We start from the raw sequence: 14,551 nt of genomic DNA, 5'->3' as shown, positions 1-14,551 counted from the left end.
TTTCCTTAACTGATATCCCTTCTGCCATCTGCAAGACTCCCTTCCTTCAGCGGCAAGACAAGTGGCCACAGAGTGCCATCTCCAAGATTGCTCTTCAGCAAATCACCAAGGCATACGTGACAGACCATCTCTCAAACCCCCAACCTCTGCTACCACCCAGAAGGACAAGGATACTTGCTCCATGGCACACACCGTGTGGGGGGCAGAAAAGTTTTAGACTGCAAGGAAAGGGAGTGGGGTCTACAGAGAGACTAAAGGTGGAGGTCTGTGTTAAGGTGGAAACCAGGAAAGAATGAGTAACTCGAAAGGTGGTGGAGTCAGCTGAACGAGGGTGGTGAAGGCTAGTGAGCAAGTGTCATGTCTGGAAGAGGTGTAGAAAGGAGGATGCAAATGAAACCTTAACTTACAAGAGTAGAAAACAATACTGAAAATGTGAGATGCAATAATTTAGGAACACTTTTTCCAACTTATTGTATGACATTCAGTACTCACAACATGGTCTCTTCTAAAAACTAAATGCATATAGGTAATTGCTTTGAAGAAGACCTCACTTTAATTCTCTGCACCATCTCAGGTTCTTACACTGGTCTCATGCTCCAGTGACTTGGGCTCAATCCTGACCTCTGGTGCTGTATGTGTGTAGAGCTTTTATGTTCTCTCTATGATCAGGTGGGTTTCCTGCAGGTGCTCCAGTTTCCTCCCACACCACAAAGACGTGCAAATGGTAGCTTAATTAGCCACTGTAAATTGCCGCAACTAGGTGACTGGTAGGCTCTGGAGGGAGTTGGTAATATGGGGATTAGTGTAGGATAAGTGAAATGGGTTCTTGAGGGCATGGACTCGGTGGGCTGAAAGGACTGTTTCTGTGCTCAGTGACTCCATGACATGGTACATTTTTGATCCTAACCAAAGTTAAGCACTGACAAAAAAAAACAACTTTCAAGTCACACTTCCAAAACAGCCCCAGGAGCAGTTCATTTGAACAGCTATGTCTGGAAAAATTAAGCTTAATTATATTAAAATGTATTAAAATTTCTCATCTTAAGCAACTCTTTACCAGCTCCACAGATGAAGATCTTGTTGCCAATTTTCACTTCTGCTCTGCGACAGGCATGAATCGCAACAGAAAGAGGCTTGACCAAAGCACCTTCCTCAAAAGTTATCGAGTCGGGAATCCTGAAAGATAGGAGACATAACAGGTATGGAACAACACCATCAAAAACTATTAAAACATCCCTTAACTTTCTCTATCCAAGAAGAACAATCCCAGTTCTTAAGTTCCTTCCCTTTGGAAACCCTTGTCCTAATCTCAGATGTGGCCAATGTAATCATTGACTTTAAAGGTCCACATTCTTTTTGATGAATGGGCAGAAATGTTTGAAGCACAGAGAGTCACGAGGAAAGACAACGGGAGAAGAAGGTTCTTTTGGAGTGTTTGATCAAAGAATTGACACAAACACTGCAAACTAAAATGCCTCTCACCTTTTGTATAAATATACATGTGTAGCGACTCACCATCCGGGCAAGCAACCGGCTCGGCAGTTGGGTCGCATGGCGTCGGAGCGGTGAGGCCCAAGATGGCGGCGGGCCTTTGTCTTCCCCGAGCAATGGGGAGAACCCGCGCACGGGAAAGACTTGATGACGTAGCATATATGTCATTGCTGGTTGCATTGGGCGGGAACAGTCTCCCTTAAAAGGCTCGCGCAAGGCGGGAAAATAAACCAGTTCTGTTCTGAAACTCTACGACTCGCATCTTGTGTTCATTCAGCGGTAGCAACCGCTACACATGGTTATAAGGTTGAATAAACATGCATAGTGGTTTGGCACTGATCCACAAAACAGCAAAGAAGATGTTTTTGTGCATCTACATTAGGAAGGTGTTCTGTTTTGGAACAGTGTGCATCCTACTGTACTAAAAGCACAGAGGATATTTTGAATCCATGCCCATTTCAGATAAACCGCAACCAATGTCTAATTAAACCCACATACAATGTTCACCGACAGGCTGTCTTTGGTGGAGAAGGAAGCTTTAACTTCTGAGACAGAGAAATGGAACACTACTGGACAGGAACACGAAACTGGAGGCAAACATTCTCCACATGAACATTCAGAAGAAGTTTCACTTGTTCTATTAAGATTGGCTGAGTGGTAGAATTTGGAGAAATTTGATGGGAATGTGGGGAGAATAAAAATACCATTAGTGTAAATGGGTATTTGGTGGCCAGTGTGGACTCTGTGCGTTGATGGGCCATTTTCAGTGCTGTATGACTCAATGACCACTAAGGTCCACTGATCACTGCAAACAGAAGACAGGGTGAGAAAGATATATGAAGCTTTTCTCTTTACACTGCTCCTGCTTAAGAATGCTTACCATGATACATTCTGTCCTTGGACAGGCACCTTTACTCAAATTAAACAGAGAATGGCTCGAATGCTCATTTTGGCCACATATAAAAGGAGGGGTAAAGTTTCCAATGGGAAAACAGATAGAGACAAAAGAACTGGGACCATTCTCCTTGGAACAGGGCAAGCTAAGGGATGATTTAATAACCTTAAATGAAGTGTTTCAGATAAAATAGCTCATTTTCACTGGCAGAAGGTCAGTAAGAAGAGGATAAAGATTTCAGAGTGTTAAAATAATTGCCAAATAAACTGAGATAAATAAGGAAAATTTGTTTCTTAAACTGTTGTCACAATTTGAGCTTCACTGGCTAAAAGTGCTGAAGAAACTGCTTCAACGACAATGTTAAAAGGGAAGTGCATAAATAAATTGCTGTACCATGGATAAAAATCAGGGGAATGGCACTTTCAAAGAACCAGCTTAGAAGCAATGGGCTGAATGGCCTCTTTCTGTGCTGCTCAATTAGGCCTCATAGTACCAGTAAAAAACAAGATGCTGAAGGAACTCAGCGGGTCTGGCAGCATCTGTAGAAGAAAATAAACAGTCGATGTATTGGGTAAAGGCCCTTCATCTGGACCGGAAGATAGAGGGGAAGCAACCAGTTTAAAAAGGTGAAGGGAAGTAGCATCATTTATTGCTCCAGATGCCAGAATCTGAGGTCTCTTGTGTCTCCATCATAATACCAGTATTCATCAATGATCCTGCTTAAACAAACAATAGTTTGAAATCTTAGAAAAAGGAAATTTTTAAACCCTGATTTATCTAAGATCTCTAAACAGACAACAGTAATTTCACCATCACTATAATTTGAGAAACTAACTTGTAGCAGTAGCTGGCATTATGGACATAGTATTGGCACATAGCCCCATCATCAGGAGGAAGACCAGTACTGAACATGGTTGGTGACAAGTTGTAACGTCCGACTCTAACAAACTCATCATTCTCTCTGGGGACACCGGGCTCAACGGCAACTCTGTCACCTGCAGCAAAGAAAGACAATGATCCGTGAGGAAAATAAGTTTCTCTCTGTTGTTTGGATTTCGACAAACCAGTAATGTTGTCACTGTGAATCACCTAAAAATCAGTAATGTTAGCCCCGTGGGTTGTCTAAAAGTGAGTAATATTAACCCTGCGCCTTCCGTGAAAATGTGTGCTTTCTATAACTGGTAACGAACATTAGCACTGTATTCTCAGAAATTGATAATGTTAATAGTGTACGTTTTCTATTAACCATAATGTTGGTACTGCAGTTTGTCTGGTATAGGCAAGATCTCCAAAACTGTGTGTTCTCTAAAACTGGCAATATCAGCAGTGGGCCTCAAAACATGTTCCATGGCAATGTGCATGCCCAAAAGAGATGGTGCTACCACTGCATATTCTCAATCAATAGAGTTATTCAAAAGAATCAATAGAGTTATTGATACTTGCATTGTACATTCTCTGAACTTCGGAGTGATGGAGCTGTGTTCCCCTAACCAAGCTGTTTTCAGTAGTGCAGGATTTAGCACTGGTCTATTCCACAAGGTGGAGACACAAAAAATTCCACAGGTGCTGGAATCTGGAGCAATGCACAAAATGTGCTGGTGGAACTCAGCAGGTCAGGCAGCATCTATGGAGGGAAATAAACAGTTGATGTTTTGGGCCAAGACCCTTCATCAGGACTGGAAAGGAAGAGGGCAGAAGCCAGAATAAGAAGGTCGGGGGGAGGGACAGGAGCACACACAGGCAGGGGATAGGTGAGTCCAGGTGATAGGTGAGTCTGTGTGAGAAGGGGAAAGTAGGTGGATAGGGGAGGGGGGAGAAGATTAAATAAGCGAGGTGATAGGTAGAAGAGGCAAAGGGTTGAATAAGAAGGAATCCGGTAGGAGAGGGCAGTGGACCATGGAATAAAGGATGGAGGGGAGGAGAGGAAATGGGCAGGTCATCAAGGAGGAGGAGGGAGCCCAGGAAAAAGGGACGATAAAGGAATGGGGGGAAGAAAAAGAAGGGGAGGGGTTACCGTAAGGTAGAGAAATCGATGTTGAGCTCGTCAGGTTGGAGACTCCCAAGGTGGAATTTGAGGTGTTGTTCCCCTGAACTCACCTATCATCTGCTTGCATGTGTTCCTCCCCCTTCCCCCACCTTCTTATTCTGGCTTCTGCCCTCTTCCTTTCCAGTCCTGATGAAGGATCTCGGCCCGAAGCATCGACTGTTTATTTCCCTCCATAGATGCTGCCTGACCTGCTGAGTTCCTCCAGCACTTTTTGTGCATTATTCCACAAGGTCACCCATCCCATATAAAGCAAACCTCCTTGGTGTACCGAGATTTAAGATAAGATTGGTTTGAGCACGCTTTCAATTGGTCTGACTCCTCTTCATTCTCCATAATCCTACAAATGTTTCCTTTTCATCTATTGCAGCTCTGTAAGATTCTGGTTAGACCGCACTTGGAACATTGTGTTCAGTTCTGGTCGCCACATTATAGGAAGGATGTGGAAGCTTTGGAGAGGAGATTTATGAGGATGCTGCTTTGTTTGGAGAGCATGTCTTAAGAGGCGAGGGTGAGCGAGTTGGGGCTTTTTCTCTTTGGAGTGACAGAGGATGAGAGGCGATTTGATGGAGGTATATAAGATTATGAGAGACATAGACAGAGTGGACAGCCAGCATCTTTTCCCCAGGGCGGTAATGGCCAATACTAGAGGTCACCAGTTTAAGGTGTGTGGAGGAAGGTTCGGGGGAGATGTCAGAGGTAGGTTTTTTCACACGGAGAGTGGTGGGTGCCTGGAATGCACTGCCGGGGGTGGTGGTAGGGGACGATACGATAGGGTCATTTAAGAGACTATTAGGCGCATGTATGAAAGAAGAATAGAGGGTTATGGGAGGTGAAGTAGAGATGGGGATAGTTTGAATGTGGATAAGGTTAATATGGGTCGACACAACATCGTGGACCAAAGGGCCCTAACTGTGTTGTACTGTTCTATATGTACACAATTCCATTTCTAAGGAGGACCGTTGATTTTGCTTTCACCATTTCTTCAGACAATGCATTCCATGTCTCAACTTGTTGCTTGAAAATTTTCATCTCCCTTCATGGTCTTTTGCCAATTACTTTAAATATGCGTCCTCTGGTTATTGACATTCCTGCCAGTCCAAACTGTAATTTATCATTTCAAGATCCCCCCACATAATTTTGAACTTAGATGCCCCCCCTCCCCCAGTTTCAATTAATACTGCAGAATCCTTCACGGCTAACCTGCTTTGAGGTGTTCAACTCCAGAGCCCACTTGAACAACAGTGCCTGAGAATTCATGACCCAGAATGACCGGCTTGCTGATGACAAAGTCTGCAATTTCCCCATCTTTCCACAAATAGACGTCCGTACCACAGATTCCAACAGAGTTGATCTTCAGCAGAACCTTTGAAAGAGATTTTCATCGCATATAACCACAGCTGAAGTGTTTTCTGATATAGAGCATCTCAGGTGGTGATTTAAACTCAACATTATAGGGGGCTTAACTCTCAACAGGGAGTTTAACTTGTATTTTGGTGCAAATTCTGCAATCGCTTCATACTTATGGAGAAATTGGATATTAACTGGCAAACCAAGAAGGCGTACTAAGCATCTGAATTCCTCATTGGGGGGGGGGGGGTGGTTTATATCAAAAGTACAACAGATATCCAACTAAAATCTACCGCAAGAAGTGGCTTCATTCATGTTTTTTTTCCTCTCTAAAGTGTTTTTGAAATACATTCTCCTGTCTGAAAAATATTGTTATGCAGTAATGAAAATGGATGGTGTGAAACAACTTGCCGTTAGGTCCTGGTTCTGCAACTGGTCGCTTCTCCTGTGGAGAAATAATGAGATCTTTACTAACTGGAAGTTTGATCCTTTACAGATGTGACAGAAAGCAGACATAGTGTGATGAAACTCTTTCCTGGGGCACCAAACAAGCAGTGTTGTCGTTCTCACCCAATGTATGGTCTTATTGACTTCCATGGAATTGACCATCAAACAAGACCAATACCCTAAACCTAATGCATGGTTCTTGGAAAACAACCAGAACACAAAATATATAAAATCTTCACTGGCAGGGATAGAAATGGTAAAAAATTTATTAACAATTCAACTTCTTGGTGCCAACTTGCTCAGTTGGAAGTATCTCATGGCCAGTTCATTGCACTGACAACATGGAAGGAAGCCATTTAGCTCAACTGATTTATAGCCAATGTCCCACTTTATCCCATCAGCATGCCCTTCTATTCCTTTGCACATCTTTTTCAAAATTATTATTTGTAAGTGCTGGCAATCTGAAATAAGTAAAGGCAAAATGATATTGATATTCAGGAGACCAGGCAGCATCTGTGGAGAGAGAAAGAGTTAGCATTTCAAGTTGGTTCCATGATAAAAGATCATTGACCTGAAACATTAACTCTGTTTTTCTCTCTACAGACGCTATTGCTTATGTCCAACTGTTAATTTACTCCAGTATTTCAGTAAGTGTCCCCTTAAAATCAATTCACTTTAACTACTTCCTCTGGTAGCAGGTTCCATATTCTCACCACTTTTCTCCCGAATTCTGTGTTGAATTTATTAACAATTATCTTACATGTATTACACACCAGTGCCCTCACCTACCCCAAGCACCAGTGGAAAAATCATTACCTGAAATGTTAACAGTTTCTCTCTCCACAGATGCTGCATGATCTGATGAGTATCTCCAGCATTTTCTGTTTTTATTTTGGAAATATCTTGCAATATACCTAGCCTACGACTGAACACAGACTTTAGATCGAGTGGTAGAAATTCATCTTAGGTATTAAAGAAATACCAGATCATTAGACCATTTCACACTCTGCCCAATCTTCTTTGCCTGTTTCATCCTCTCCTTTTGCACTGCTACTCCCACAACAATTGTTTTACCTACTGACAGCTCTGGTTTACGATTATGCTTTACCATTTTAATCATACACAAATCCAAGACTGGTCTTTGTGCTCTGGTGGCCGCTTTGCAAGCTATTTGAAAAACAGAAAATTCTTTTGTTGTCAATTTTTTTCCCTCTTCTATCAGCCAGTATCACCAAAACCAAATAAATTGGTCGGTGCTGCAGGGGTTACATCACGGTCTGGTATGGAGCTTCCAATACACAGGAATGCAAGAGGCTGCAGAGGCTTATAGACTCAGCCAGCTCCATCACGGACACAACCTTCACCGCCGTTGAGGACATCTTCAAGAGGCGGTGCCTCAAGAGGCAGTGTCTCAAGAAGATGGCATTCATCACTAAGGACTCTCACCATTCGGGACATGCTTCTCTCGGGGAGGGAACAGTCCATGAACCCATGAAAACTACCTTTTCTTTGCACTATTCATTTATCTTTTGTACTGTTCTTTGCACTGAGCTGCTGCCGCAAAATAACAAATTTCACATCATTTAAGTCAGTGATAATAAATCTGATTCTTGTCGTCTGAAAAATAGCTGTTGTATTTGCCTCTGGAAAAGCAGTTACAACATTTTAAGACATTGTTATTAAAAGACCAGATAAACCACGTTTTCCCTCATAATATGGCTATGGAAATTTTTCAAAGCAGAAGGAAATCATATGACACATATGTCTGTGTTGGTAAATAAAACTATCCAACCTAACCCCACCAGCCAGCTGGTCATTGACCTGAAACGCTAAAACTTTTCTCCCCACAGATGCTGCCTGACCTGCTGAATACTTTCAGCACTTTTGTTTTTATCCCACTATCCAGCACCATGCCTTTAGCACTGCAGGTCACATTACAATCCTATTTAAATCTGATGAGATGTTCTGCCTCTACCGCCCTTTCAAATAGCGAGTTCCAGGCTCCTACCACCCTCTGGGAGAATTCCTCCCACCCCCACTCCCTCATTTCACCTCTAATCCTTTACCAATTATTTTAAATCTATGCTCCCTAGTTTTTGACCCCTCTTCTAAGGGAAATAGGACTTCCACTTTTCATGATTTACTTCAATCAGCCTTTTCTGTTCCAACGGTTACAACTTCACCTTAACCATCCAGCCTTTCCTCAGAGTTGTTATGATCCAATCCTGGCTACATCTTTGTGAATCTTCTGTACTCTCTCTCCAATGCAAACACTTCTTTCCTGCGATTATGGTTACCACAACTGTATGCAGTAATCAAGCTGTGGCTTAGGTAGTGTTGCACACAGTTCTGGCACTGGTCTTATACGCTACACTCTGGCTAATAAAGGAAAACATCGCATTTGCCCTCATAATCACCTTTCTAACCTGTCCTGCTACCTTTAAGGATCTATGGAAATTCCCTGCATGGTTCCTTTGTACCTCCACACCACTCAGTATCTTTCCTTCGGTTGCCTTGTTGCACCTCCCCAAATGTATTAATTCACCCAACTGTGGATTAAATGGCGTTTGCCATTTTCTGCCCAACTATCAGACCCTCTACATCTTCCTGCCATCGAGAGCTTTCCTCCTCACTGGTGACCACATGGCCAAATATTGGATTGTCTGCAATCTTCTTTCTGTCCACTATGTTTAGTTACAAATTACATCCACATATTATACAATATGTGTGCTATACAATATACATATATTTCTTTCTTCTCAGTCAGTGCTCCCAAGAGTTAATAAAATCAACAGTCGCTTAAGCAAGATAAACAGTGTTGATCCACCCTGCAAATACAATGCAAGGTATAAAACAGGATAAAAGTTACCAGTCTTAAATCTCCTGCTGCATGGAGCACAACTGACAAATTCTCTCACTGTGCCATCTCCACTTTCTCAGTCTGAAGTCAAAGGTGCTCAAAAGTCTCTCATAAAACTGTCACCAAGTTCAGAAAAGTTCAAAAACAGATGTCCTACTGATGTGCCAATATTGCTGTTTGGATTTTCTGCTGTTCTATTTACTAATTCTATTTACTTGCTACCACAAGTTCATTTGTCAAATTTCTTTGTCACTTTCACACAGAGACAGAAAAAGGGCAGGTTTGTCACCAGTTGCATGGTATCAATGACAATAACCTTTCCCTCAATGTCAGCAAAACAAAACGGCTGGTCGTTGACTTCAGGAAGGGGGGCAGTGCACACGCTCCCATCCACATCATCAATGCTGATGTCGAGAGGGTTGAGAGCTTCAAGTTCTAGGAGTGAACATCACCAAGAGCCTGTCCCGGTCCAACCATGTAGACGTTACGGCCAAGGAAGCTCACCAGCACCTCTACATCCTCAGGAAGCTAAAGAAACTTGGCACGTCCCCTTTGACACTCACCAATTTTTATCGATGTTCCATTAAAAAGCATCCTATCTGGATGCATCACAGCTTGGTATGGCAACTGCTCTGCCCGTGACCGCAAGAAACTGCAGAGAGTTGTGGACACAGCTCAGCAGAGCACAGAAACCAGCCTCCCCTCCATGGACTCTGTCTACACTTCTCGCTGTCTCAGTAAGGAAGCCAACATAATCAAAGGCCCCACCCACCCAGACATTCTCTCTTCTCCCCTCCCATCAGGTAAAAGATACAAAAGCCTGAAAGCACATACCACCAGGCTTGAGGACAGCTTCTATTCTGCTGTTACAAGACTATTGGGTGAGTTACACCTTGCAGAGTCGGGAGTTGGAGTGAGATTTGGAACAGGATCTTTGAAAAGGAGTGAGTCGTTGTGCCTGTGCTTGTGAGTTTTACCTTGCAAGAGACTAAACGAGGCACATTTGCAAATTGTAACTAGTTGATTGGCTTATTAACAGCAGTAAATAAAGCGAAGATCGATACCAGGATATTGCCTGGATTGGGGAGCATGTCTTCTGAGGATAGGTTGATTAAATTAGGGCTTTCCTCTTTGGAAAGGGAGAGGATGAGAGGTGACTTGATAGAGGTGTACAAGATGATAAGAGGCATAGATCGAGTGGACAGTCAGAGACTTTTTCCCAGTGCGACAATGGCTAACACGAGGGGACCTAATTTTAAGGTGATTGGAGGAAGGTATAAGGGGGATGTCAGGGGTAAGTTTTTTACACAGAAAGTGGTGGGTGCATGGAACATACTGCTGGCAGAGGTTGTGGGGTCAGATACATTAGGGACATTTAAGAGACTCTTAGACACATGAATGATAGAGAAATGTGGGGCTATGTGGGAGGGAAGGGTTAGCTAGATCTTAGAGCAGGATAAAATGTCAGCACAACATTGTGGACCGAAGGGCCTGTACTGTGCTGTAATGTTTTATGTTCTATTGAATAGTCCTCTAGTTTGATAAAGTGGACTTTTGACCTCACAATCTACCTCGTTATGGCCTTGTACCTTGTTGTCTGGCTGCACTGTACTTTCTCTGTAATCTTGAACACTTTATTCTGCATTCTGTTATTGTTTTCCCTTCTAATCAATGCACTCTTGCAATGAAATGATCTGTATGGATGTTTTCACTGTACCTTGGTACATGTGACAATAATAAACCAATTTAATTTACAAGTGTATTTTACTGGATTCCTGGGATGAAGAGGTTTTTTGAGGAATGATTAAGAAGATTGGATTTGTATTCATTAGAGATTGAATGTGTGACAGATGATTTTACCACATCACACAAGATTCAGAGGGACAAGATAGAGTAGATGGTGTGACGATGTTGTGGAATCTAAATTCAGTTAATTAAATAATCTAGCATTTTTAAAAAATGCTCTGTAAAGTGACCAAAAAACTAACGATTGTCATTAAGTTTACGTTAACTTATGTTTGTCCTCATCTTTAAACATACTGTGCTCCTGCTGCAATGAAATGATCTGTATGGATGTTTTCATGTGACAATAATAAACCAATTTGGTACATGTGACAATAATAAACCAATTTAATTTACAAGTGTATTTTACTGGATTCCTGGGATGAAGAGGTTTTTTGAGGAATGATTAAGAAGATTGGATTTGTATTCATTAGAGATGAATTTATTCCCTGTGTGTATATGCCTATGACGACAATGAACTTGAACTTCCTCAGGGGAGGAACTGCTGTCCTTGCCTGGGCTGGCTTGTATGCAATTCGATCCAGCAATGTGGTCACCTCTGAACTGCCCAGCAAAGTCATTCAATTGCAGCAAAAACTATATAAATAGACAGGACTGCAATATTTCAAGAAGGCACATCACCAACACCTTCACCTTTGCTGTTGATGATGGGCAATAAATGGCATTGTTATTGTGCCTAAATCCCCCCCAAAAATAAGTAAGAATAAACCAAAAGGCTGCAGGTAAGACATAAAATATGTGCTCCCTGTCATCTTCTGTCCCTGTGCACCCACTCAGTTCAGCACTGTCAGGGTAGCTGATAGGATTGTACCAAAATGCTGAGCTTTATGAAGAGCTTGGCAACATTAGTGAGCCAGGCAGTGAGTTGGAAGGCTGGCAAACAGATTGGACAGGCACCTCGCAAGAAAAAAAATCATTTAACTCCTGGCAGTTTTGGCGGTTTGTAACTCAAAGTCAAAGTCGAGTTTATTGTCATCTGCACGTCCATGTGTGCACAGGTGCAATGAAAAACTTACTTGCAGCAGCATCACAGGCACATAGCATCAGATAAGCAGCATTCACAAGAAAAACATAAATTAAACATAAATTATACACAATTTGTACAAGAAAGAACACAATTAGAACAAAAAAAGTCAATTTTAGTGCAAAGCGATCAAAGTGGTCATAGTTTTGCTATACTAAGGTAGTGATTAGGTTGTGCAGGTTGGTTGAAGAAACGAATGGTTGAAGGGAAGTAGCTGTTCCTGGACCTGGTGGTGTGGGACTTCAGGCTTCTGTACCTCCTGCCCAATGGTAGCTGCAAGAAGATGGCATAGCCCGGATGGTGTGGATCTTTAATGATACATGCTGCCTTCTCGAGGCAGTGCCTCCTGAAGATACTACCGGTTTAATGCTGGTGGAGTTTTGGAATATCTGTCCCTGAACTTGAGCAGTAGAGACTGATTTTCCAAAGATTTTGAATCGACTAAGCTGGCCTGAGTTGTTTGTTCCTTCCTGATTTGTTTGTTGCCTTTTCCTGCAGACATGAGTTTCCAGTGAGTGATTAGGAAAGTGGGTGGAGTCAAATCTGGTGCAAATGTCATGTGCACGGGTATGGTGAGGTTCAGCTACAGTGAAAGACTTGCAGCAGTGTCAGAGGCAGGTAGGTACAGACAACACACACAATATAAATTAGACATAAATTTATACCTACACAGTGGGAAAAAAAGTGCTCAAAACCTTAGTGGAGAAAAAAATCAAAGACGCAATCGGAGACAAGTCCATGGTAGTGCAATTTGAGATGTGGAGTTTCAGTTCTTAACATTAATTGACTGTGTTGTTACCATGGAGAAGGTCGAATGAAGATTAGTTTTCAGAACCCTGTTCCCATGGCTCTGCCTCGGAATTCCCAGGGCACCTCAGCTCTGCCATGGTAAAGTGCGTTCAGTCGCAAAAGGGATGATTCTGCTTCTTACAATCTTCTATGAATAAACCGATAGAATGTGCATCTTACATTACAAATGCCACTGTTAAAATACCTCAAGCTGAAATTCGGTCTCAAAGTTTGCAAAAGTAGTCTTTAACAAGGACAAAGGTAATATAGCTAGTGTAATACATTTACTCCTAAAACGTTATCTCAGTTGCGCAAACCCCTGCACAGAGACACTTGTACGGCAGTGAGTGATTATTTTTGAAAACATTCCAATTTGCAGAAACATCGACTACCATATGACTGTACTTTATTTTGACAGTGAATTCGCGGTCAGTCTGAATCACCCATACTTATCGCTGATTTAAGAGACAAAAACTCCAAATTTACCTCGGGCAATCTAGGCTGCGTCAGTTGCAATCTACACAGGTAGGTAATCGGATCCTACACGGCAAATTTCCACATGGCGACAGAAATTTCCGCTTGGTGACTCGGGTGGGAGCGAAGCAAGAACAAGCCCGTGATTCTCCAGAACTGTCAAATATCTCTGACTTTTAAAGTGAATAATAGAAACATTCAAAAACAACACCACCTTAAAGAAAAGTGGAACGGTTTTGTTGCTTGATTTCTCCAGAAAACATTTTGTCAACATTATGGGAATATTTACACTGTATGCACTAGAAAGTGAAATCATAATTATAAATGACACAATTACCTCTCGGATTTCAATGCAGAGGTGATCCACTCCTTCACCACCACAAGGACATGATTTGGCTGAACACATCATGTTATTCTTTACATTATGGCTTTACATTATTTAATATCAAATATTGGATTATCATTTTAATGAATCATGAATAATCAGGAAAGTTTGTCACATTTATTTCTGAATATTTTAGATTGGTTTCGTCTTTTTGTGTGCAGATTTAAAGTCTCACGATTTCTGTTAATGTTCGACATAAAAGTCTCCGATATTTCCTGGCTCAAATGTATTTGTCCACATTTAAGAGAAAGGTGGTAAACTGATTAATCTGTCAAAAAAGATCCATCATTTGACATAAATGTTCAGATGTTAAACCCACACGGTTTGTCTCTTGATGAAGAGCAAAGCAAAATAATGTCCCAACTCCTATACTCAATGCCCTGACTGATGAAGCCAGCATGCTAAATGCCTTTTTCACCACCCTGTCTACCTCTGACGCCACTTTCAATGAATATGAACTTGTACTCCTAGGTCCCTCTGTTCTATTACACTCCCTAGTCCCCTACCATTCATATTTTTAGTCCTACACTGGTTTGACTTCCCAAAATATATCACTTCACACTTACCTGTATTGAAATCCATTTGCCACTCCTCGGCCCACTTTCCAAAATGATCAAGATCACACTGTAATCTACAATAACCTTCTTCACTATCAACAACACCTCCTAATTTCGTGCCTTCCACAAACTTGCTGATCAAGCCTTGTGAACTCGCATCCAATGATGATGATTCAGCATGGTCTTTGACTTGAAGAGGGATCTTCAGGTGATGGTGCTCCTATATCCCTGCTGCTCCCATCCTTCTTGGTGGTAGAGATCACAAGTTTGGCTGGTGCTTTTTGTTAGCCTGAGTGGGTAATCATGATGTACTTTGAAGATAATTCACACTACAACCACAACTCTCTGCCTGTGGATAGAGTGAAAGTTTACAATAATAATTGGGTGCTAATTAAGCAGGCTGCTTTGCCATGATTGTTGTTGAAGATGTAC

General features: G+C 41.9%; 1 pseudogene; it reads right to left on the bottom strand.

Annotated features, from left to right (window-relative positions):
- Positions 1-213: 213 nt before the first annotated feature.
- Positions 214-9,153, bottom strand: LOC127585167 (sorbitol dehydrogenase-like; annotated as a pseudogene).
- Positions 9,154-14,551: the final 5,398 nt, after the last annotated feature.

The sequence above is a fragment of the Pristis pectinata genome, chromosome 32 (genome assembly GCF_009764475.1).
Source record: "Pristis pectinata isolate sPriPec2 chromosome 32, sPriPec2.1.pri, whole genome shotgun sequence".
Lineage (NCBI taxonomy): Eukaryota > Metazoa > Chordata > Chondrichthyes > Rhinopristiformes > Pristidae > Pristis > Pristis pectinata.
This window is presented reverse-complemented; position numbering and strand designations above follow the sequence as displayed.